Genomic DNA, 24,525 nt, shown 5'->3' with positions numbered 1-24,525 from the left:
AGCTGTCATTTGTTATCGGACACCCACCTCACTTAATATATATCACTACAAACCAAAGAATAGAGCTCTGTACAGTGTAATTTATAAAAGCCATGCCGGTGCTATATTAATCTTCAGAATACATGGACGTACTGCGTAACTACTAACATGGTCAGAGTTAAGGCCAAATGTCGGTTTTTCAGGATGAAGGTGTAGGTTCTGAGTGATGGTGGGGAAGCATTTGAAGGGGAACTGATGGGTGACATACAGGCGGAATACTGAATGATTTGGTTGGTTATTCCTGTGACTTGCTGGATCAACAGAAGCATTTTTCCACTGATTTACCTGCGTCTACACCAGGGGTTAGGTTGGCAAAGTTACTGCTCTCAGGGGTATATATTTTTCACGCCCAGGGCCCTACAACTATGTCAACCTAAATTTTAAGTGTTGACCCGACCTCAGAAGTTCCTGGATTTGCCATTGATTTTTTATGTGTGACCTTGGATATGTCATTTAACCTCTTTGTGCCTTTGCTCTGCATCTCTGAAAGAGAGAAGATAAAGGTGTTCTAAGAATACATCTATTAATGTATGTGTGGTGCACCAATACTACCGTGATGAGTACCATCAGAAAGCTTATAAATAAATGATATCATCACTGTAGAAATTTCAGGAAAAGACCTGAGCATCTGGGTGTCTTGATTGTTGTGATTGTGGGTATGTCTACACTTTGGAGACTATACTGACATAGCTAGGTTGTCATAGTTATGCTGGCATAGTGTAGATGCAGCCTAAACCGATAAAGGTTTTCTATTGATGTAGGAAAACCACCTCCATGAACAATACTAGCTGCTACATCAACAGAAGCGTTCTTCTGTCAACATGGCCGTGCCTGCACTGGGGGCTAGGTCAGCATAGCTGCATTGGTCAGGGGTGTTGACATAAAACAGGCCTGGTCTACAGTTAAGTTTTTTTCTATATATTGTTCAGGCTAGAATTCTGCCAGCAGATGCTGCTGTCACAAATAATTCTTTATCCCTAAAGTTGTATTTGTGATGGGGAGCCAGGGCGGTTGTTTACTTTGGCAAATGTCGTGAGGCGGCGTATTCCATAAAGCAAATCAGTGAAAGAAATGACAACCATAGTGAACAACAAATGTAAGTGCAAACAAATAGCTTAGAACTAAGGTCCAGTGAAACTGAGGTGGTTACTGTCCTATTTTAGTTCATCCTTGCAAATAACGTGATAAAATATATCTCCCTTCAGGTAGGATTAAGGGCCAGCCAAATGGCTCTGCACTCTGTCTCATAAAACTAGTTTCCTTTCTGGAGAATTAAAACAGTCTGAAGCATGCTGGCCTAGTTTTTGCATTCTTTGTTTTTTATTTCTGCCTGATTTCCTCGTAATAATAATTTTAAAGACTAGATTAAGCGTCTGCTGCAGTAACCAGTGTTACACTACACATTTAATTTGCTCATGGTTTGTCCAACTGCCATGATTGTTATGCAATATACATGACAAACATCTGTACTATTTCCAAACTATAAATCTTTATTTAGCTTATCCAAGGGAAGGGTACGGGTGACTTGATGACATTCTACAAATATCTATAGGGGGCAGAGATTTCTCATAATTAGATGGCTCTATAGTCTAGCAGAAAAATGTGTAACAAGATCCACTGGTTGGCAGCTGAAACTTGACAAATTCAGACTAGAAATTAGGTGCCAATATTAGCGGTGAAATCGATTACCATTGGGACAACTTGCTTAAGGATGTGGTGGATTCTCTATCACTTGAAGTTTTTAAATCAAGACTGGCTCTTTTTTAGAAGCGCAAACAGAAGTTATTGGCTCAGTGCCAAAATCAGTGAGTTTTTTTGGCCTGTGTTATGCAAGAGATCATATAAGATCATAACAATCTTACAGCAATGATGATTTTATCTATGCCACATAACAAATGTGTTTGGTAATACATGAATTTCAATGTCAGACTATCGGTTCCTCCCAGGCTTAAATTGTACGGGTGAAATCCTGTCCCCATTAAAGTCAACGGCAAAAGTTCCGTTGACTTCAGTGGAGACAGTAGTCCACCCTTTTGAATTTATATTGGTATAGTTCTGCTGAAGACACAAGCTATCTGGGATAAGGCATGTTACCCTCTCCCTCCATTGAACTATTTTCCTTCACTTCATATTTTGCCATTTGCCATGGCTGTCTTCGGGCCAGATCCTTCACTCATTGGGTTAGATCATCAGTTCCTGTTTAGTTGTCCCAAATCCATTGAAGTCAGTGGAGCTATATTGATTTATACCAGCTGAGAATCTGACCCACTGAAGTCAATGGCAAACCTCCTTCCGTCTTCGGTGACACAGGGTCAGACCTATCAAATGTAAAGATTTATGGTTTTGTACAAATGACTTAATGCTTCATAATGCAAAAAAATGCATATCCAAGGGGTTGTTCTATTTTTGTGCCGTTTGCTCATATCCTAAAAATATGTATTGACTTAGTTCACAGCTTTTAAAATGGAACACAAGCTATGAAATTCTCCTTGTTTTGCCCCACAGAACTGTCTAGCATCCCACAGCGTATGACTGCCACTTTTAATTGCATCCTGATCAACGGATTGAACAGAATTTGAGAAATTATAATTAATGAGCTTCTTATGTGTGAGATGATACATCTGCACCTAGGAGACTGAATACTCTGCAAACTGCAGCCTCTCTCTTTTTATGCTCAGCATAGTAGCAGTCGATATTTAATAGCCAGAGGAGAGCTTCAGAAAAGTCAGGGGAAGAGATCTTACAATTGTGCTGGGGATGAGAGAGTCAGGATGGTATTTTAATATGTAAAAAATTAGCTGTGCTAATTACACTGAATATCAATCCCTTTCAAATTCAGCCTTGTGCTTGAGGTGCGCTGTGTTTGTGGGCTGCAACCGAGCACAAGGAAGCTCAATAGAAGTGGCTTTTTTCACACAGTATGGAAGCCAGTTAGGCTTCTTTTAGTCCCCGGTTCCCTCCAGCATGCAACTTTGAGCTGGTTGTAAAAGGGAGTACGGGGGTGCAAGAGGGAGAGGAGGAGATGTAAAGCAAACTTTTAAATCCCAAAGTTGTTTCCATTTAACAGAATTTGAAATGGACCCATTTTCCATTTTATTGTGAAATATTTTGCAATTATTTTAACTGGCATTTTTTAACTGAATTGTTATCAACATTTTTTGTTTGCCGAAAACCACATTCTCTTACTTAAGACTTGAGTTTTGGTAAACAAAAAATGTGGATAATGATTTTGCTTAAAGAAAATGTTTGGTTGAAATATTATGGAAAAAATTTGAAATGGAAATTTTTGTTTACTGAAAAGCACATCTTATTGAAAATCTGTTTTTGATAAATAATAAAAATTGATAGTGATTTTGAAAATGATTTTGTTTGAAATTTCAAGAACGTTTTTGATTAAAAATATTGTGAAAAATTTGCAAAAAGTGGAAATTATTGTTAATGGGAAGGATTTTTCACAAAAAGTTTGCTTTTTAGAAGAAATGTTCACAAACAACATATTGTGTGTGAAAACTTTTGAGCAGTTCTATTCCAGCTGCTCTGCCTGATACCTAAGCAGAGTGAGAAGAGCTCTGTCTGCCAAGCAGATCAGTGGAGTTTCAAAGAGTTATGTTTGGGAGCCAGTGGGGCTATTGAGAGATTTACAAACCTAGTGATTTTTTTATCTAACTTGAGCTGAATTTTCAGTTGGCACTGTAGTAATGCAAACCTGCGGGTCGGGCTGTTCCAGGTTACGTAGGTCAGCAAAAATCCTAAAGTTAGCCCCGAGATTGCAACTTTCATCAGGGGTTAACGTCAGCCTACTTTAGGTTTTTAAATTAAAAAAAATAAATACATGAACTGACTGAATGTGTTGTACTTTGATCTGGTTTTATTAATAGAACAGAATCTAAAATCTACCCTATTGGAAAAATTCACAGCTCAGCCAATATAAATTGCTTTTTTTACCCAGCCCTTTCAGTCAAGTCTCACTCATTGCCAAAATGCTTTCAGTAGTCGTTTTCCTTCGGATGGCTCTGAAAGACTTTGATTTCATATAGTCACCATTCTTGAACTTCTGCAAAAAGAGAGGTTTTCAGGACAGGCAGAGGACCCTGCCTGATTTAGGATTTACATAAATTCCCCTGTTATGTCACCTGAAATAGCCTCTTTTGTTCCCAAAGACAGAACTTTAACCACCTAATCTTTTGTGGTTTGTTAACTCTTCTTTATTTCATGTTCCTTATAGTGCCATTCTGATGGGGTATACAAACCCCACACTGGGACGGAAGGGGTTAAATGACGATACTGGGCCCCTCCAACCCTCCAGAGCATGCTCCAACTGGAGACAGCCTTGAAAAGGGAGCAACCCAGCTCAGAAAGGGGAGGCTGGGGAGGAGTGCAGACCTACCCTGAAGGTTCCTTCCGAAAGGGGCTGGAAAAGCCGCCTTGAAGGAACAGAGCCCAGCCGAGGCTGGCCGTTTTGGTTTCCTTTTTACTTTTTCTTTTCCCCTTATCTGGGACCAGAAGCTGAGGGAAGGAAGCAACCCACAGAAAGTAGCTCAAAGGGCCTCTCCTGGATACCAAATGCTGCTGACCTTCCTAGGGCCCTGGGCTAGAGCCCGGTGGAGTGGGTGGGCCTGGTCTCCACTACCTCTGCCCCATGACCGAGTAGACGCTAACCGCTAGGCTCCTCGGCCCACCGAGGACCCCATTACAGCCATGTTGCCCGCCAGTATACCTAGCTACAGCTGTAGATAACACCTGGGGCTATATTATCTTTCTGTTCTCACGTCTGAAGTGCCTATCACTGTGGTATCCAGGTGCTGTATGTGGATACTAGAAAATGGAGAGAATTGCTCCTTAGTAACCGCTGACTCTCTGTGGTGTATTGTGAACTTCTGACTTTGAGGGTCCTGCTGGTTTCTCTTCCCTTCTGGTTCTTCAGGAAAAGCTAGGGCAAGAATCTTGCCATCTTCAAGTCATGCTGCTGCAAGGGTTGGGCTCTTCATTAACTCCATGGAGAGTTGTGTATTTCACTTGTCTGGTCTGTGGAGTCGCGTCATGTCCCTTCATCTGTGTGTCTTTAATCAGATTCACCCACTTTACCAACTCCAAATCCCCTATTGAAAAATGTGGTGGCAGTCATTTATAGTCCATGATAGCTCTGCAGGTTTTGCACCTTCAGGATCTTCGGCTTTGTGCCTGACTGCACACATAGGGGTGTGGTAATATCCAGTAAAGCACACCCATTAATTACTTAAGATACATGCAATTTAAAAGACTGTAGATGAGTGGCCTGTAACACCTTTTCTTCTGTTCTAGGAAAATGAACTGAAGGATGCTGTGCAAGAGAAGAATCGCTTGAGCCTTCAATATGCTAGTCTTTCCCACAAGGCACTGCAATATGACCAGGTAACATCTCAGTATGAAGACATGCTAATAGAATTCTCACATCCATTTATCATTGATGCCACACTGCCGAGCGGCTAAAAGCAGACAGCACAGTCGCGCTGCTTCTCTGCTAGTGACCCACAAAGGACATGTTTTGTTTTAAAACCACATTTGAATTCATGAACAGTGTATTTTTTTGTGAACAAATATTACTCCCCAGAAGAAAATGAATAATTAAGACACACAGACAAACATTGGTGAGGTGTGATTTGTCACTGAAGCATCTTCTCATTGTACTCTAAGTTCCTGTGCGGTTTTGGCGAAACTTGCTGTTTGCAGTGGTTTTCACTAGAGCTCATCAGGAAATTATTCCCACCCACCCCATGTAAATTTTTGACAAAAACAACTTCCCCCCTGATTTTTGTCAATTTTTCTTATTTTTTTAATCAAAACTGACAATGTATCAATAAATTTTAGTTTTGCCAAAAAAAAAAACCCAACATTTTAACCACTTCTGTTTTTGACTCTCTGGCATCTAATTCTCTGCCATCTTGTGCCTGCCTAGTGGACAGTGTGTCTGGGGAAGTTCATAAACCCCTCAGCCTGAAATGGCTGGGGAGGATGCAAGGCTAGGACCTATGACTGGTGCAACCTGTGCTCTACCTCTGTCCACCTAGGAACTCAGGAAGAGATTGTGGTTCCTGAGGCACAGTCCTTCTGGAACCTTCCCCTGGAGCTCTGCACTCAGTCTAGCTATAAGCCTCAACTGGAGCAAGATCTGAGAAGAAAACCGTGACAAATTGAACCTTTCCTACGGGGGGTTAGTTGTGGCTTTTGAGGGCCAAGCTGTAGCATCTAGTCATCTGCCCACAGTGTGTGTGTGTGTGTGTGTGTGTGTGTGTTATGCTGCACTGCTCCAGAAGAAGTGTAAGGAGAGATTATGCCCAAACAAGGCACAATCCCACCCTGACTGGCTCGGTGCACAGAAAAACCGAAAAAGCTGCATCATCCTTCAGGAGAGTTCTCTCTGTTGGCTGCTGTGCCTGGCCTGTACTGTGAGGCAGTTTGGGGCAATGTGCCTCCTCCCCCAGGGAGGGACACCAAGGGAACTGTCCCTGCATTTCCCTGAGTGCAGGGGTTACAACTGCAAGTGACCGTGCATGGAGCATGTGAGATGGGAAAAGAGGTACCTTGTGGCTGCACAAGGGATACTCACAATCTAGTCCCTAAACAAGTTTAGATTGAGCCAAAAAATATTACTCTAGACTGGATTCTCACATTGGCTTAGAGGGCTAGTCGTGCACATAACTCATTACTCCTGAGGGCATTCTGTGCCAAAACATTAAAAATTCTGCACCAAAAAAATTAAAATTGTGCACACAATATTTTAAAATTCTGCAAATTTTATTTGTCAGTAAGTGTAGAGGCTCCAGCACGACATTGGGGAGCACAGGCCACTGGCTGCAGAGAGGTGGGAGATCACTGTGCAGCTCCCCCCAGGACACAGACTCAGCGGTGAGGCTGCACCCAACCCTGACACAACGCAAGAACCGAGCCTGCCCCAGAAACACCCCAGGGCCCTGCCCATCCATGCCAGGTGCACCAGGTATGGGCAGGCAGGCTCAGCAAGGCAGGATCCAAGTGTGGAGGGGCTTAGTGTGGGGGGATCCAGGTGTGGGTTGAGAGGGTTCTGTGTGGGGCAATCTGGGTGCGGGTGGCTCAGTGGGGGATCCAGGTGCCAGGGGCTTGTTGGGGGGTTCTGGGTGCAACAGTAATGGGATTCTGCAGGGGGGTCTGAGTGAAGGTGGTTGGGGCTCAGCAAGGGGGGTCGGTCTGGGGGTGTGGGGATGGAGTTCAGCAGGGGGTCTGAGTGTGGGGGCTTAGTGGGAGGTCTAGATGCTGGGGGAATGGGGCTCAGTGGGGTGAGGATTTAGGTGCAGCTGGTTGGGGCTCGGTGGGGTGGGGATCTGGGTGCGGGTGGCTCATCAGGGTGGTCCAGGTGCACAGGGAGTGGGGCTCAGTGTGGGGGGTGAGGCTTGGCAAGAGGGTCTGGGTATGAGGGGGTCTGAATTCATGGGGGTTGGGCGGATGGGGGAGCAGCTCCCTGTACAGGGATCCCTCTCCCTGCAGCTAAGGAGCAATGGGTGCAGGAAGCAGGGGAGGGGGGAGTTTGCAGAGCTTCCTGCAGCCAGGGGAGAAATCTGGGGGATGGGTCTGACCCGGCCCTGGATGCCATGCAGGGGAAGAGGAAATCCTGTCCTCCCCAGCCCAGCCCAGCCCAGCCGAGACTAGCAGCTGAGCCCAGTGCAGGGTAGGAGCCATCCATCCTGCCTCCTGCCCCACAGTGATTTATCTCTTGGCTGGCTGCCATGGGCACCCAAAAGATACTCCTGGGGAGGGTCACATGACCGCTCTTGTGTCTTCCCTTTGCTTCCCTGTCAGAAAGTCATTTTTCTGTGGGGAAGCAAAGAAATCTGTAGGGGACATAAATTCTGCACATGCACAGTGGCACAGAATTCCCCCAGAAGTAACTCATATCAGAGACTGCAAGAACACTGCAAACATCAAAGATTAATTGGAGTTGGTTGCCTAGCTCACTTAGGCCCCTTTGAAGTGCATATTTCAAATATGTAGGATCAGGACTGAAATTCTGAGCTAAAACTTGTGCTGTTTAATCCCTGAGCCAGCTCGGGCTGGTTGGTAAAGGTGAACGGTTGAGAATAGAGGGTGGTATACATGTACTGTATGACTTCATACATAGCACATGGTCTCTAAACAGAACTGAAATTTTCTGCTCTTCAGAGCAGATTGGAGTGGAATCAAAGTGGTTCCTATATAAATCAGTGGCATAATATTATTTTGGGATGGAATGAGGCCATATGGCTTATTTAGATCTATCCACCCCATCTGTCTAGTGTTTCTCTCTCATGATGGTTTTTCTTCTAAATACCTTTCTAGCTTAGTTCCAGCATCATCCTTTCCCCACTACCGTTGTTTACAGAGCTTGCCAAGTGTACCCTTCACTAGTCACATAAAGATAAGGTCCGTTTCCCATGCAGTTTACATTCTACCTCAGACAAATGTAGCATGTGTGGCTAATGCAGGGAAGGCTTAAGAAAGTATTGAAGCATTTTAGCCCTAATTACCTTTATTGTAGTTGTAGTAGTTGTAATAGTAATAATAATAAATTATAGCTACAAAGCACCTCGCTCTGCTCAAGGTACTGAACAACCTTGCAAAAACAAATTTAAAATACAAAGGGTGAACTCCTGGCCCCATTAAAGTTGAGGCAAAACTACCATTGACTTCAATGAGCTCAGATTTCACCAATTGTTTTTATTTATTTATTTGTTTTTTTCTTAAGATGTATAAAATACAGCTCACTGAAACTCATGTAGTGCTCTGGGTACCTATCCCCTACATTCAAAATGACAGTATAAATATAAACAAGGGATTTCTCATAAGTAGATCCACCTCAGCACACACTCTCCCCAGCTGTGTTAACGAAGAAGGAGAAAAGATGAGCTTTGCAGCATGCCTGAAGGTTAACAAATCTGGGCTCTGGCCAACCAAGAGAGGACTTCTCCAGGAATGACCCGCAAGCAGCCCCATCTCCTATAGATTAAAGGGGCTCTAGTTCCACTGCTTCTGGATATCTGGATTGTGACAGTATATCAGGCAGAGAGAAACTACATCTCGGTTAACCCACACTATTTAGAGCTTCATAGGTTAAAACTAACCCATTAGTAGTATTAGTATTGTAGTATTTAGGAACCCCAGTCCTGGACCGGACCAAGGCCTCACTGTGCCAGGAACTGTACAAAGAACAAAAATAGTCCCTGCCCCAAAGAGCTTACAGTCTGAATTCCACCCATTTCAAAAAGGAAAATTCAAAGATCATCTGTCCCTTAAGACCTTTTAAAAAAAATAAAATAAAGCCAGTTGTATATGAAGTGAGTGCCTGAGGAAAAACCAAAATGTGACAGAAGGAAGAGATAATAGGGTAACAGCAGTCAAACTAAAAGAGAACAAATTGCTCAGAATAAAACGGTTCTAAGCTGTTTTTAAAGTTAGGAGATATGGATTATTTGGGGTTCTACACTTTAGGCCCTGACATAGCACAGGCACAATTACCTGCAGACTGAAGCACCTGTGGTGAGCTCCTTTAAACCAGGGCTAGTGGCCAAGCACAAATACCCATCCAGGAGATTCGTGGAGCAGGTCTCAGACACACCTGGGGCTTTTAAAAGTCTCTAGGGCCCAGTCCTGCAAAACTTCCCATTGACTTCAACGGGAGCAGGAGCAGGCCCTCCAAATACTTGCACTAAGTGCCAGGAAAAGAGCTGTGAGATCAGAGGCCAAGACTGAGACCCCTCACCAAACAATGCTATTGTGGCACCAAAGGATAGATCCTCAGTTGGTGTACATTGTCAAAGCTCCATTGACGTACATGACAATGTACAGCAACTGAGGAGTGATGACAGTTTAGGCAGGTGAGGGTCTGCCTCTATACTTAAGTCAATGGAGCTATGACAATTTATTTGAGTGTGTGTGTGGTGGTGTGGACAATATTATGGAATACAGAGAAAGCTTTCAGCATGTATGGAGCCATTTTCCTAGCACAAGTTCTCGCTCTGCTTTCTGAGTCAGGCTTGGCAATCGGCTCACTTGTAGCTGTGATTGAGAGTGAAATTCATTATCAGGATTCTTAATTACAGATGCACAGAGGTGGTTTTGCTCTGCTCCTTCCTCAAAGTCTGCAAGGAGATAATTGGTATTCCAATACAAAAATACTTAATATTCTGTGTGGAATATTTTTGTAGGCTCCCATGAGCATGTCGCCTTCTCAAATTGATAGGGCAAAAATAATTAATTGGAGGGTATAGAGTAAGGAAGTATTTTTAGGAAAAACTGTGAAATAGAAAAATTTAAAGTGTAATGAAAAATAAACTAATGTTAGACAGAAAAACCAGCCATGAGGCAGAACGGTGTAGTGGTCTAAGCACAGGGCTGGGACCTAGGATTTCTATCCTTAGATTTGCTGTGTGGATTTAGGCAAATCATGTAACCTTCTGTACCTCATTTTCACTGATAATAGCCAGAGGGATTTGGCAGTATGGGTTAGTTTGTCTAGTATTTTTGAAAATGTAAACCTCTATACAACTGCTACGTATTAAAGATAGGAAGAGTTTTAACACCATTAAAGATCAGCCCTCAAAGAGAAAGAATACATTAAAATAAACTTATTATGGTCACATACAAATCACAATAAGAACCATTTTCATTTCTTTTTGTATAGGGTTTATTTTTTAACTCATTAAGACTGAATTTTGAAAAACAGGCACGTAAATTGTCCCAGCAATTCTATGGACACAAATAAGGATATATGCATACAACCAGGGCAATTTTGTGTGAAAACAGGCCAAACCGGTAGAGGAACCATTAACTGTTTTGTGCACAGCACAAAGGGTGAAAAATTCATTCCTATGCAAAGGGCATCACAGAGACTATACAACACTTAAGCCTCCAAAATAAGTCTTAAGTGGTATTTAATTGTGCATAGCTCTTGTGCTGGCCCTTTGCCTAGGGGAGAAGTTCCTTCACTATGCATGTATGCAGGTTTTGCATACTGAAAGTGAGTCCGGTTTATGTAGGCTCTGATTTGATTGCTTGCTGATATGCATATATAAACATGGGTAGTGTGTACATTGCATGTTCAGAATGTTTCTAACGTATATATTTTATATGAACAATTATGAACAGAAAAATGTAACCTCTTCCTTATATGGGATAGTAGTAGTATGAGAAGTTGGCTGGTTCACCAACATCCAGTATTAAAGCAGAGTATTAGGGTGCTTATCTCTGTAACAGGTAAATTAGTCTGATCTCAGCAGTTGTGGTCTGCCTATGGCAGAATAAACTGCAGGCCTGCAGAGAGCATTTATCAGTGTAAGTAAACTGTATTTGGCACAGGGAAAAATGTTCTTTCACTGCTTGGCTAAATGAGCTCCTTACCAATGAAATAAACTGTGGTATTTTTCTAGTAACTCCATAGTCTTTGGATTTAAGTATTACGAAAAACTGAAGATGCTTCATTAATATTCTAGATTTCGTAACCAACCCAAGTGACAGAAGTGTTTGATGTGTGGTAATATATGGAATGAAAAGCTTTGTGGATGACACACTCATTTGTGTGCATTTAACGCAGAGTCATCACAGAGCAAAATGTTCCCAGTGTTTCTCTCATGAAATCATGACTGTTTACTATGGATCTATCTAGGTCAACTGTCTTTGCCACTGGGGGCTTTGTTAGATGTGCTCAATCTGTAATTCAATTTCATGCATATCCCATATGTTCTTAAACAGACAGCTTGTTGGAGAGATCATTAAAATCACTTTTAGTGCATATTTTGGAAAACTAAAATAAGGGAGTGATAGACTCCTGGAACACTCCGCTGCTGTTCTGGGTACTGTATATAAGAAATCATATCACAGTTGTCTGTGTGATTTAATGGAAAATCCTCAGGAGGAGAAAGTCCTGGTCAGAATGTGCTGTGGAAGTACAAAATATTATTATTTATGGAGACGTGTTTCCTCTGTTTCTTCCCAAGGTGCAGAATGAAAATATGCAGAGATCTTTGTTTATTAAGTCCTGAACCTCTAAAGGAGCAGGTTTAGATACAGATTATTAGGACCATTTGGAAAATCATTAGGCTAAAGTGTTTTTTATAGGGCTTTGAGATCCTTGGATGAAATATTCTCTGTCTGACAGGCAGATAAAACATCTGCAGATTCCACACATCTCTAATACAAATCTTCCCAAGGTACATTGTCAGAAGAACTCTGGGATGTGCTGTCTGGTCCCATGGCCCTTTATTTCCCACGTGAAAAAAAATCCACAGCAGAAACATGCAATGCTCACTGTATGGGTGCGGACTCACCCCTTCGGCACCTCCTGCTGGTCTCTTCCGGGAATTAGCTTGTCCCAGCTCCAGAGCGCCCTCTGCAAGCCAGTGATCCACCTTACCGCTGCCTCTTGGCCCCCGTGTCCCTCCCAGGACCTGGTACAGCTTTATCTGGGGGGCTGCCCTCTGGCAGTACCCCTTTCTCTTTGGGTCTTCCCTCCCCAGGGAACCCCCACCCACTATCCCCCACCTTGCCTCAGAATAAGGCCACTGCCAGTCAGCAACTAGCCCCCGCTCCCTGGGGCAGACTGCAGGATAAGCTACTCATCACAGGCAAGGTTGGGTTTGGACCTGCTGCCTTTGCCTACCCCTGGGCTGCCCTCTGCAACCCCCAGTACCTGTTGGCCCAATGCTAGGCCACAGCCTGGGGCTTTCCAGGCTGGAGCTCCCCAGCTCCTCTGCCTTTCCCCAGCCCTGCTCCACTCAGGTGCTCTGTCCCTAGCTCCCTGCAGCCAGGCCCTTCTCTCTCTGAATGCAGAGAGAGAGCATCTCCTTGCTCTTGGCTCAAGCCTTTAGAGGGTCAGCTGGGCTCCGATTGGGGCGTGGCCCAGCTGCAGCTGCTTCCCCCAATCAGCCCAGGTCTTTCCTTCCACAGCCCCAGCCTCTGCAGGGCTGGCTTTAAGCCTTCCCAGGCAGGAGCGGGTGACTACCCCGCTACACTCCCCAACACTTCAAAGAAAATTTTTAAAAAATCTAGATAACTATTACTAGTAGACAAAAGAAAATTGGAAATCCTTTGGTAAATGGATGTACCATATTACCATGTAATCCCTTGTTAAAATCTAATAGGGATGTTTGTCAGCCACACTGTAGAATAAGATTTATTATTAACAGGTTTCAGAGTAGCAGCAGTGTTATTCTGTATCCGCAAAAAGAACAGGAGTACTTGTGGCACCTTAGAGACTAACAAATTTATTAGATTATTTATTATTATAAATAAATTATTTATTATTAAGGAAAATGATAAATTTGTGAATATACAAAGTTGCACTCCAACAAATAGGATATTAGGTCTGATGCTTCTCTGTTATACTGGTATAAATGAGTTGTGAGACTAGAATCTGACTTTAGTTTGTATTTTCAAATACAATTATTGTAGGTAGATCTCTTAACTATGATGTAGATGTATCATACTAGATATAATTGACTATGAATAAGCTTCTTGAGAAAATCGTTAATGAGTGAAGTATACATACATCTATCTGTCTTCTATATCATATATATCTCTCTCTCCTGGAGATTGAAACAATTAACACGTAGCTCTTATATAGTGCTTTTCATCCACAGATCTCAAAGCATTTTACAAAGGAGGTTAGTATCATCTCCATTTTATAGATGGGTACATGGAGGCACAGGGAGGTGAAGTGACTTGGCCATGGTCATCCACCAAGCCAGTGGCATTAGAATAGAACCCAGGCCTCCTGAGTCTTGCTCTAGTGAGTTATCCACTAGGCCACACTAACAAGTTAAACACAGTCTTACTCATTCAAAATGCTGGATTAATTATGACTCCATCTGACTTGTCAGTTTGTCATCAGTCATAGATATGAACCTTATGCTTACCGTGGGGTAGTAGGCTATCACTAAAGGCTTGTCTACAGAGGAAAACTTTTGTGAAATAAATTAGCATGTGCATTTAAAGTGCAATAGCTGTTCCATACTCGCAGCCTAATCCACTTCCACCGTGGATTATGCTAAACTGCACAAAGACACTCTTAGCACAGAACAAGAGTGTCCACTTGGGAATTCATGTGGAATAGCTATTCCACAATGGCTATTCCGGGTTATTTCCCCTGGTAGACAAGCCCCACGTCTTAAAACCAAAATAAATTGGCCCTAAAATTGCCTTTTCTGTACCACTGGGTTGCCATTTCTTTGTCATCTTCTAACTTTACTGCAGGAAGTTCTTATTTTAACAAAACCATGTGTTTCTCAGATACAGTCCTTATATAAATCACCCACATAGGTGAGCAAAGACTAGAATCGAGATCCTTCTTATCCAAATGCATAGATTTATAACTTTTAACCCCCAGACTAAAGGAGATTTGTCATAGTTGGCAGCATTATCCTTGTCCTTTCTGTGGAGCAGCCACTAGACAACACCATCACAAGCTCAAGACACAAAGCGTATTTTATTATTACTTTCATTTATTTTTATAAAGGTACTGCAGTTACTTTCTGTGTGTCAATGGGCAGATGTTCTCATCCTTTTAGAAGACCAGTCTTAAGTTTTAGGGTGCCCTCAGTAATGCTTGCAAACCTAGTTGTGAAACAACACTAAGAGATTGCATCATGATGTTTCATGTGTATATGGTGAGGCAATGCCACCACACTCCTGCCTTCTCGTGGTCCTGCCTCCCACAGTACATACAGCCATGTTTCCCACGCCCTCCAAATATCTCCTCTCAGCTATAATTAGCATCCACAGTTGCTGGCAAGTTACCTTTGTAACCCAAACTCAGGCCCTTATCTGTGCCTTCCCCAGTACATCACCTTTCCTGTCCCCTTCATTCCTTATGAACTGCATCTGAAAACATATAGCAGCATGAATAAAATCAAAATAAAGTTGCATAGCCCTAAAGAAATGCATGTTTCCTTGTGCCTTTCTCTTCCTTTTACCATTTCTTTATTTCCTTCTCTGACTGTCCTTTCGCTTTCATTCTTTTTCTTTTATATTCATGTCATTTCTCTGTTCTGCCCCCCACCTTTTGTTATGTTTCCACTTTTGCTTTCTTTCCCCAGTTCCCTTTCCTCTGTTTCCCCATATCTCCCAGTTCCTATGTAATCTCCCCACCCCCTTTTTCCCCTTTACTTCAGGTCTACCTACAACCTGTCCCAAGTCTTTTTCTTCCTTTGGTCTCTCCTCACGTCCTTCCCACTAAAGACATCCTTTACAAAATCTTCCCTCCCTCCTCTGACACTATTTATCATGATGTCTCTTCTGTCATGTCTATCATGACAACTCCCACTCATAATAGCTCTCTTCCCATTCCAGGACACTATCTTCTCAACCTCTCTTCCTGGACTCACATTCCTATGTTCTCTTTACCCTTCCCCCCATCTCCCAACCCCTTAGATATCCATCTATACTTTCTCCTTCTCTCTCCCTCTAATCTCTCTCTTTTTCTCATCCCAAGTTATTCTCCAATTTTTGGTTCTTTTGTGTATTTTTTGTGTGTGTCTTCTTTACCTGCCGTGTATTTTTAGATGACAGAATTGGGTGCCTCGTGTAACGACCTTAGTTTGGTCCTGGTTCGAGACCAGTATTTTTCAGTTATCACAATTAAATAATTATTTTTTTCATGCTGAACTGTACACGCCCTCTTGGAGCTTGCTCCAAACCTTTGTGCTTCATCCATCGTTAGTAAATTAACTGAGAATCACAGACAATAACACGCTTGCATTGTCAACGGCAAAGTCTCATCACCTCCCTTTCCCCACCACATTAATTTTACAATGTACATCAAGCAATCTGAGCAGCGAAAGACAATACCAAGTATGCAGGAAGTTAATAACTTCTGAAAATCCATTGTTTAAATGAATATGTCTCCTATTGTAAAGAGTTTTGAATGGAAAGGGAAAATAAAATATATATAGAGGAAAAAAATTCCTGAGGTTGATGGTAATTACATTAGTTCTCATGGAAAACAAGATTTGTTCTTTCTCTTTTCCAGTCCATTGCACTCTGAAAAGCCCTCTGCAAAGACAAATAGCAGGGTTACATTGAACAGTTTAGATTCAATTTGAACCATTGTGAAATTCACGAGTTAACAACTGGAGCCAGAGGGGAAATGTGGTTTTTCAGGGTTTCTCTGAATGGACATCCTTGTAGGAGGTTGTTTAATGTCTTTGGATTTAAAAAAATGCAGCTTTACTAATCAAACAAAAAGAGAACTTGTCCCCTCTATAGCTGTGTTGGAAAGGAGAAACTAACTTTGACCCACAGTCGGAGCCTACACATTTTTCCCCCTATAATTTTATTGCACTGCCTTTCCTTCCCTTACCCAGCCCTGCATTCACTAATCCTGCTTTCACTGTTACATTTCTGATTGTCAATTGGACAAAGAAAACAGATGCTGTCCAGACTGTTATTGAGCTAAAAATGGTATGGGCTTTGTTTCGTTTATGTCCTTGCGAGCAGCATTGTGAAGATGTGTGTTTGTCAAGTTTAGGTGAACGCTATATATCTTACTTATGTATCTATTAGTAGTGGGTTTGAATTGTTAATGTTCTTTGTGGTGTTATGTTCTGAAGATGTCAATTCCTGATGTGATATACTCTGTAATTGTTACATTGCTGGACTCATTGTTTGTGCTTAAACCTAGACAGTGTCAGGAGGTAAAGGGCCAGATTCTCACACTGTATACTCCATTGAAACCAGTTTACACTAGCTGAGGATATGGATCAAAAGGTCAAGGAAGAGAACTGGTCCATGGAATATTGATGGAATAATTTATTTTCTAAATACACAATGTATATGTGTAATACATATTACACAGTCTCCGTACTATGTGCAGACTTGAAGGTTCCCAAAATCCTCTATTTTGTGTTGAGTTACTTGCACTGAAAGGCTAAGCTAACTCTGGGGTAAATTAAATAAGAAGTTAAGCCTTATTTGCTGAATAACTTAACCTCATGACATTGTCTTATTTGGAAATAGGACATGTGCAAAGATTTTAAGGGAAAACACAATTTTTGCTGCATGTGAATGTTTCTTTTCCTTCAGAACGGAAAATAATTTGATTATACATTTTAACTCTGCTCTGTTGCTCATGCTTATTATTAGTTTAGAACAGGCTGACTTGATGAAGTCAAAAGATTAAATCAGAAATGGTATATGTATGATCTGTTTATACTCACATCTCTGCAACCTCAGATGAGGAGGAGAGGAGGAAGAATCATAGGACGCTGCTCTTATTTATAGAACACCAGTGTGGTAGACACTTTACAAACACAAGGCTTGATACGGCAGACACTTAAGCACGTGTGTATCTCTACTCACACGAGTGACCTTATTAAAATCTATGGAAATATCTTCATTAATAAAGTTACTCACATGCACCGATGTTTGCTAGACCAGGGCCTCAGAGCTTACAATTGAGGGTTCTGATCCTGCAAACAGCTGCATTGTCTAAAGCAGCTTCCTACATCTGCCTGGAGTAACACTGTATCAGAAAGCTACACTAAGGGTACGTCTTCACTACCTGCCGTATCGGCGGGTAGCAATCGATTTATCTGGGATCGATATATCGCGTCTCGTTAAGACGCGATATATCTATCCCCGAATGCGCTCACCGTCGACTCCGGAACTCCACCAGAGCGAGCGGCGGTAGCGCAGTGGCCGGGGAGCCGTGGCCGTCGATCCCGCGCCGTGTGGACCCCAGGTAATTCGATCCAAGATACTTCGACTTCAGCTATGCTATTCGCGTAGCTGAAGTTGCGTATCTTGGATCGATCCCCTTCTCCCCCCAGTGTAGACCAGCCCTAACAGATCTCTGTGCAGGATTGGAGTCCAGATACACAACGTACAGACAAAAAGGTGAGGGTGGAGTGAGGTGTAACAAAACTATTTGATCTGAGTTACTTTCATCTATTTTGTGTATTTACTGGTATATGTTTTAGCCTTTTCCTTCTAGTTTTTTAACTTATGCCCAATTAAATTTTGATTGTCAGATTGTTTGTAACCATACCAAATGAGAGTGAGTGTATGCATGTGTGTATTTGCATGCACATGATATACTCACACGATTTCCTTCTTGTACTGTTTCCTTTTTTTCACTCAAGTTTAACCCCTTACCTGATTTCAATTTTTGCTTTTGTTTCTTATCTCTTATTTTCTGCTTTATATTTTTTCCTGTCCCCATTTGATGGCTTTGGGCAGAATTGCACAAGCAAATGGTGTTCATTTCAGATGTGCTTTTCTCTTGGTAAACTGTCTACATTGAGAGTACTTTACCTCTCACTCTTCCTTTTTATTTTATTTTACTTTTTTTATATTTTTAGGTGAAATCAGACTATGTTCAGCTTAGAGAAACCCTCACCATAGTGACCAAAGAACGAGATTTGGCTGTGAAGGAGAAACACCAGCTCCAAGCCAAGCTGGAGAACTTAGAGCAGGTCCTAAAGGTATGGCTAATACAATGAAGTCTGGTAACCCAGTGTCTAATAACATTGCCTATATTCTTCATTTCAAATGTAAGAGGCTGTAATAGAATGCTAGAAGAAATATGCTTTCTCTGATGATTCTGTTGCCTGTATAGCATCCCAATTAAGCAAAACACTTATGGGAACACAATGATGATGATTACTTCAAGCACAAGTAAGTCCATTCCTATGCAGCAAAACTCTTAAGCATGCACTTGAAGTCACTGGAACTTGAACATGTGCTTAAGTGCTTTGCTAAATAGGGGCCTTGCTGACCATTAGATAAAGACGACTTTTATTACTGGGTTTTTTTCCCCCTGATGGTCTTGTAATAAAATGAAATAAATAATGAAGATACCACTTTGAGGGAGTCATCAAACTAAAAGGGAGGGGATATAAAATAAATTATAGCTGCATTTAGGATTTTATAAATTGCTATTCGAGTGATTTGAGCACATAGTTACTGAATGGGAATCAAGTTGATATGAGGAGGAAAGTATTAAAACCAGCTGTGTGGGTGAAGGATTTCGGGGATGGCCATGGCATAGAGATTGTCATGGGGTCAAATCTTGTCCATGTGGGTAGTGATAGAAAGTCACTGCCAGCTGAATGCTGTTTCTAACCTGGTGATCTAAGCTAGTGGGTGTCAGTCCAGTTCCTTATGGACAGGTCTCCACAATGCACCAAATAAAGCCCACTGCCACATTTGGATCTAATTCCATGGCTGTTGGAAATCTTACAAGAGTGATCAAGGACTGAGAGCCACAGAGACTAGTGTATCCTCTCACCCCAGATGTGATCCCTCCAGATTGAGGCTGAATTGTTGTGGAAGAAGCTTACGCAGTCGGTGTCCATGCTCCAGCTGTTTTGTAGAGACACAGAGGTTTTCACTTTGCAGAGTCATCAGTTTGGCACGTCCTTTTAAACGTTAACAAATTCTCTTTATTTTTAATCACACATTTAATCCTTTCAGTCTGGGATTTTATAGTATGCTAAGGGCACTATCATACTTCTGCTTAGGTGGTGATTGTATAATAGTATGTGTAGCATTGCTTCCATTAAATAATTCAATCAACACATAATTTCATTTTCCACTAGTGGCTGCATCCTGTAGGAACACAGATACAGTAACTCCTCGCTTAATGTTGTCGTTATGTTCCTGAAAAATGCTACTTTAAGCGAAACGATGTTAAGCGAATCCAAGGAAATTTTTTTCACCAGACAAAAAACTATATATATATACACACACAGTATAAGGTTTAAACAAACAATTTAATACTGTACACAGCAATGATGATTGTGAAGCTTGGTGGATGTGGTGAAGTTAGAGGGTGGAAGAGGGTAGGATATTTCCCAGGGAATGCCTTACTGCTAAATGATGAACTAGCATTCAGCTGAGCCCTCAAGGGTTAACAAATTGTTATTAATGTAGCCTCACACTCTACAAGGCAGCATGAATGGAGGGAGGGGAGACAGCATGGCAGACAGAGACACACACCCTCTGTGTGGGAGAGAGAGAGAGATGTGCATTGCCCCTATAATTACGCTGACACCTTTCTAAGTACACTGCCTTTAAAAAGATCAGGAAGTTGAGACAGCAGTTGCGGCCAGCGTACTGAGCCCTGTCCCCACCCTGCTCCATATGGAGAAGGGGTAAGCGGGGGGCAGGAGTAGGGGGGAGGGGGACACCCTGACATTAGCCCCCATCTTTCCCCTCCCCTGCACAGCAATCAGGAAGCTTCTGGGAGCAGCTCCAAGGCAGAGAGCAGGAGCAGCACATGGCAGTGTATGGGGGGACAGCTGAACTGCCGGCAATTTATAGCCTGCTGGGCGGCTGCTGCACAGGGAACTTAGGGGAGCGGGGGGCTGCCGGTCCATCCTGGTTCCAAGCCCCCACCAGCTAGCTGCAACGGGCTGCTCTTCCTGCAAGCAGTGGACAAAGCAGGCGGCTCCCAAACAACATTATAAGGGAGCATTGCACAACTTTAAACGGTCATGTTCCCTAATAGATCAGCAACGTAACAACAAAACAACGTTAACTGGGACGACTTTAAGTGAGGAGTCACTGTAGCAGTTGTCCATTTCTGCTGTGTCAGGATTTGTCAATATTTGCATCCTATCACACTGTAGCTTTTAAAACGTATATATTTGTATTCTGATTCACTAAAGGCAGAATTCTGTTGAATGTTCTCCATAGGTGGTTTATTTTGGTATGTCTTTAATAGACTCAGATGGTAGGGCCAAATTGTGATTCCCTTGTTCATGTATTTTGTCAGAATCTGGCTATTCATGTTCATTGTAAATTGAGTTATGAATCTTTATATATCCTTTTCTGTATTCTTATAATGTTCACCTCTCACAGCTTGTAATTTGCATCTGTATAATGCAATGTGAATTATGGCTGTACTGAAGACGCAAGAGTCTTAATTAGGAGCTCTCCGTTTTTTCTCAAGAAGGAGACCAACAAACCACGGTGTTGTCTTTACTGGGCTTTTTCTTAAATTTCCCCCCAGTTGTTGTTCGTTTCTTTTATAGAAAGGCTAGGAGCTCCAGTCAAGGATTTGGGCCTTATTGTGCTAGGTGCAGTACAGACATCCAACGACGAAGGCAGCCTCTGACCTGGAGAGCTCCCAGTGTGTACGTGATGGGCTGTGTCATCTGGATGAAACAGACAAACAGAGTGGAGATGAGTTGAGAGGATGAGGTCAGAGTGAACAGTAAAACAGATCAGGAAAAGAGAAGCCACAGCTCATCACTTGCCCAGCCAGTGCTAGCTGGCAGCAATATTGTAGGCATTGCAGCAGAGTTAGCTTTGGAGGAGGGGTTTTGCCAGGGAGGTGGCAGCTTCAGCGATTTTACCAGGGAGCTTTTCCAATGCAAAGATGGGCAGCGTGAGAGAAAGCACAGATGTGCTCGAGTGAGAAGTGGTCAGGCAAGTGGACCATCGCTTGCAGAGCAAAGGTGAGGGCCAGCAGCAAGATAAGCCTTTAGGTCTGACAGGGAGAGTGAAACTAAATGGTGAAGGGCCTTAAATGGCCCTGAAAGACAAGGACCTTGTGTCTGATGAGGTGCAAAAATGGAGTCGGGGAGGGATGCAAAGAGGGGTGTGATGCGGTTCCGTTGGAGAGATGAGCTAGGAAGATAGTCTCAGAAACAGGGCCACCCGGGGGGGGGGGCAGGGGGGAAATGGGGCAATTTGCCCCAGGACCCGGGCCCCATGGGGCCCCCACGAGAATATAGTATTCTATGGTATTGCAACTTTTTTTTATGGAAAGGGCCCCCAAAATTGCTTTGCCCCAGGCCCCCTGAATCCTCTGGGTGGCCCCCTGCTCAGAAACAGTGTTTTGAATGGACAGTGGCTGCTGCTCTCCCAGCAGCAGGAAATGTGGAGCTCTAGTTTACAGATGCCTTCCCCATGGTTTTTACCACATCATCTAGATGTGTTATAAAAAGGGTCACATGACACAGGAATGAAAACACGGGGACCTTAGAGCTACCACTGTTTCTAACAATGGTGGAGCTGCATTGCTGGTAGTGCTACAGTAATTTTTAAGAGAAAAGCACATTGTAACACAGCCTGTGTGTCGGATATACCTTCACAGTCTGGAAAGACGAAGGATGTGTTCAGGCAGTTCGAATGGTATGTTGATCCAGTGTTGAGCTTCTTTTGACAGGGTGCCAGGCTGTGGCTTGTTTGACAAGGTGAAAAACCCGAAGTTTTCCCTTTTCAAACCACTGAAGCAGTGAGCAAAGAAGAGATGAAATAGAGGAAGAAGAGGCGCGTATCTGGACTAGAAATAAAAATAGATGGACTGAGTTCTTCAGTGACCTCTCAAGGTTACAAACAAGATTTTTCTGCAAAGAATGTTTGATTAGTAATGCTGGCAAGCTTGAGCTGATATTTGTCATAGATAGAACTGGCCAATATTTTTTCGATGCTTGGAAACTATTCACAAATTGTGGTCCGATTTGGCTAATAGTTTTGTCCAACCCTCCCTTCCCCTCCCCCCCCCCCCGAAAACAAACAATTCAGAAATGTTGAAACAAACTGTTTGGGCAATGTTACTTCAAATCACCATTTTTGAAACAAAAAATGCCAATTTAAAACGACATTTTTGAAATGTTTTGTTTGACCTGAACAAAATTTTGGGAGTTTTTGCATTTTGTTGAGAGAAACTGGAAAAATTCACTTTCGGTTTGAAACAAGCCAAATTATTTTTTGGATTTTTTTGGCTTGGCCCCTGAACCGAAAAAATCAGTTATTCACTCCACTCTAGTTGTAGATGCCAACCATGTATTTTGAAAAGGGTTTGGCAAAGACTTGGTGCTTGATTTGTGCTCCCACTGACCTCAATGGGAGTTTTGCCATTGGCTGCAGCAGAAGCTGATTTTGGGTCTTTGGAGACACGTGTGATGATGAAAGCAGGTGCCTGCCTCTCTAATCGTTAACCTGGAGAAATCTCATTGTGTTGCTGCACTTCCATGAACGTTCCCTTCCAAACCCCCTCTCCATAGCTTTTATTTAATGTTGACTGAGAGACGAAGAAAAGGTTTTCAATTTAACTGCTGGGGATCAATAACGCATACAAGTTACATCTCAGTGAACCACTAGAGAACTGGGGGAAAGTCAGAGTCAAGCTGGCTGCTGCACAAGTCTAACCATCCCAGGCTACGTCTACACTACCGCGGTAAGTTGGCCTACGTTATGCAACTTCAGCTACGCAAATAACGTAGCTGGAGTCGACGTATCTTAGGTTGAGTTACTGCAGGGTCTACACCGCAGGGGGCCAACGGGAGAAACTCTCCCGTCGACTTATCTTCTCGTCGGGAGCAGAGTACAGGGATCGACTGGAGAGCGATCTGCTGTCGATTTGGCGGGTCTTCACTACCCTGAATATTGCTCTGAAGGAGATTAATAGTGTTCTAGTTGCCAGTGGACAGTCGGCACCAACAGAACGAATTGAAAATTCTGGTGCAAATAAAAAATACATGTCATGGAAAAGGAAAATTAAACTGCATACTCGAGTGGAGGTATGATGTACTGCCCTCTGCCTGAGACAAATGTGGCCTTCCCTCTGAGCAAGAAGGGGCGCCTTCTCTTGAGCTGCAAGCTAATTTCTTTTTTGTGTTATTTCCTTCCTGGGCTTCTGGGGAATAGAAAACTGACAGCTCCACAAACACTGCTGAATGATGTGCTACGCCACTGTGATCCGTGCTCTAGCACTTGCCATGGACCGTGACAGAAAACTAAAGCTCATTTCACAAGGGACTTGGCCAGGATCCCCATGTAATGAACCTGGGACACAAGCTAGAGAGATGCAGAACTTCACTGACTCCAGGGGCATGTAGCAGAGAGAAGAAAACCAAAAAAGAAAAAAGGAAATCAACTGTAAATCCATGGCTCATGAAACGGCTGAAAAAATAGACTGCTGTGAATTGACAGTAATTTGCATTTAATCAAGTTTAGTGTCAAAATAAGAACTGTTATTGTCTGGGCTTTTACATGGGTAGACTTTGATGTGAGCAGTAAAACCTGTCTTCTAGTTCAGTATATATTTCGTCTACTAGATCCATAGATATATATTTTGCACTTGCAACTCTGCTAGGCAGATGGGTGCAAGCTGAGGGCTTATTTATTGATTATTATTGCAAAAAAGAGTAAAAACATACGCACAATTCAGGAAGGTAATCTGATGGAGTATGCACCTCAACACAGCTTGGATGTGGAATTTAGCAAACATTGACTTGAATTGAATTACTCCATTTTATACTGTTGTAGAGCAGACCCTGATTCAGGGTCTTTGTTTGAAAGTGCTGTTGACTTGGTTTCCACTAAAAGAACATTTGTAACTGTATCAGTGCTTTTCCCCCTGATACTTTGTATGAGACAAAAGTGAGCATGACCCCGGTGGATTTGCTGCTATGGGCAACTGAATGCATTTTGTTCTCTTCTGAAACCTATTGGAAATACAGGTGAAATAAATTTAATATTTGTGAAATTTAAAAC

The 24,525-nt window shown here is 42.6% G+C and overlaps 1 protein-coding gene across 4 annotated transcripts in view; it reads left to right on the top strand.

Annotated features, from left to right (window-relative positions):
- RIMBP2 (RIMS binding protein 2) overlaps positions 1–24,525 on the top strand; it is a 302,398-nt gene that overhangs the window by 165,448 nt on the left and 112,425 nt on the right. For 3 of the 4 annotated variants that reach the window (XM_029912642.1, XM_029912641.1, XM_026656926.1), the window contains exons 3-4: positions 5,341–5,430; positions 18,378–18,500. The gene's annotated coding sequence lies outside the window, so the exon portion shown is untranslated. Of the gene's footprint in view, positions 1–5,340; positions 5,431–18,377; positions 18,501–24,525 lie in introns of those variants that run through there. The other variant, XM_029912640.1, reaches the window with a different exon arrangement.

The sequence above is a fragment of the Terrapene carolina genome, unplaced genomic scaffold (genome assembly GCF_002925995.2).
Source record: "Terrapene carolina triunguis isolate 2854851 unplaced genomic scaffold, T_m_triunguis-2.0 Scaffold234, whole genome shotgun sequence".
Taxonomy (NCBI): Eukaryota; Metazoa; Chordata; order Testudines; family Emydidae; genus Terrapene; species Terrapene triunguis.
Note: the sequence above shows the minus strand (reverse complement) of the source record. Positions and strands in the feature narration are given on the sequence as shown.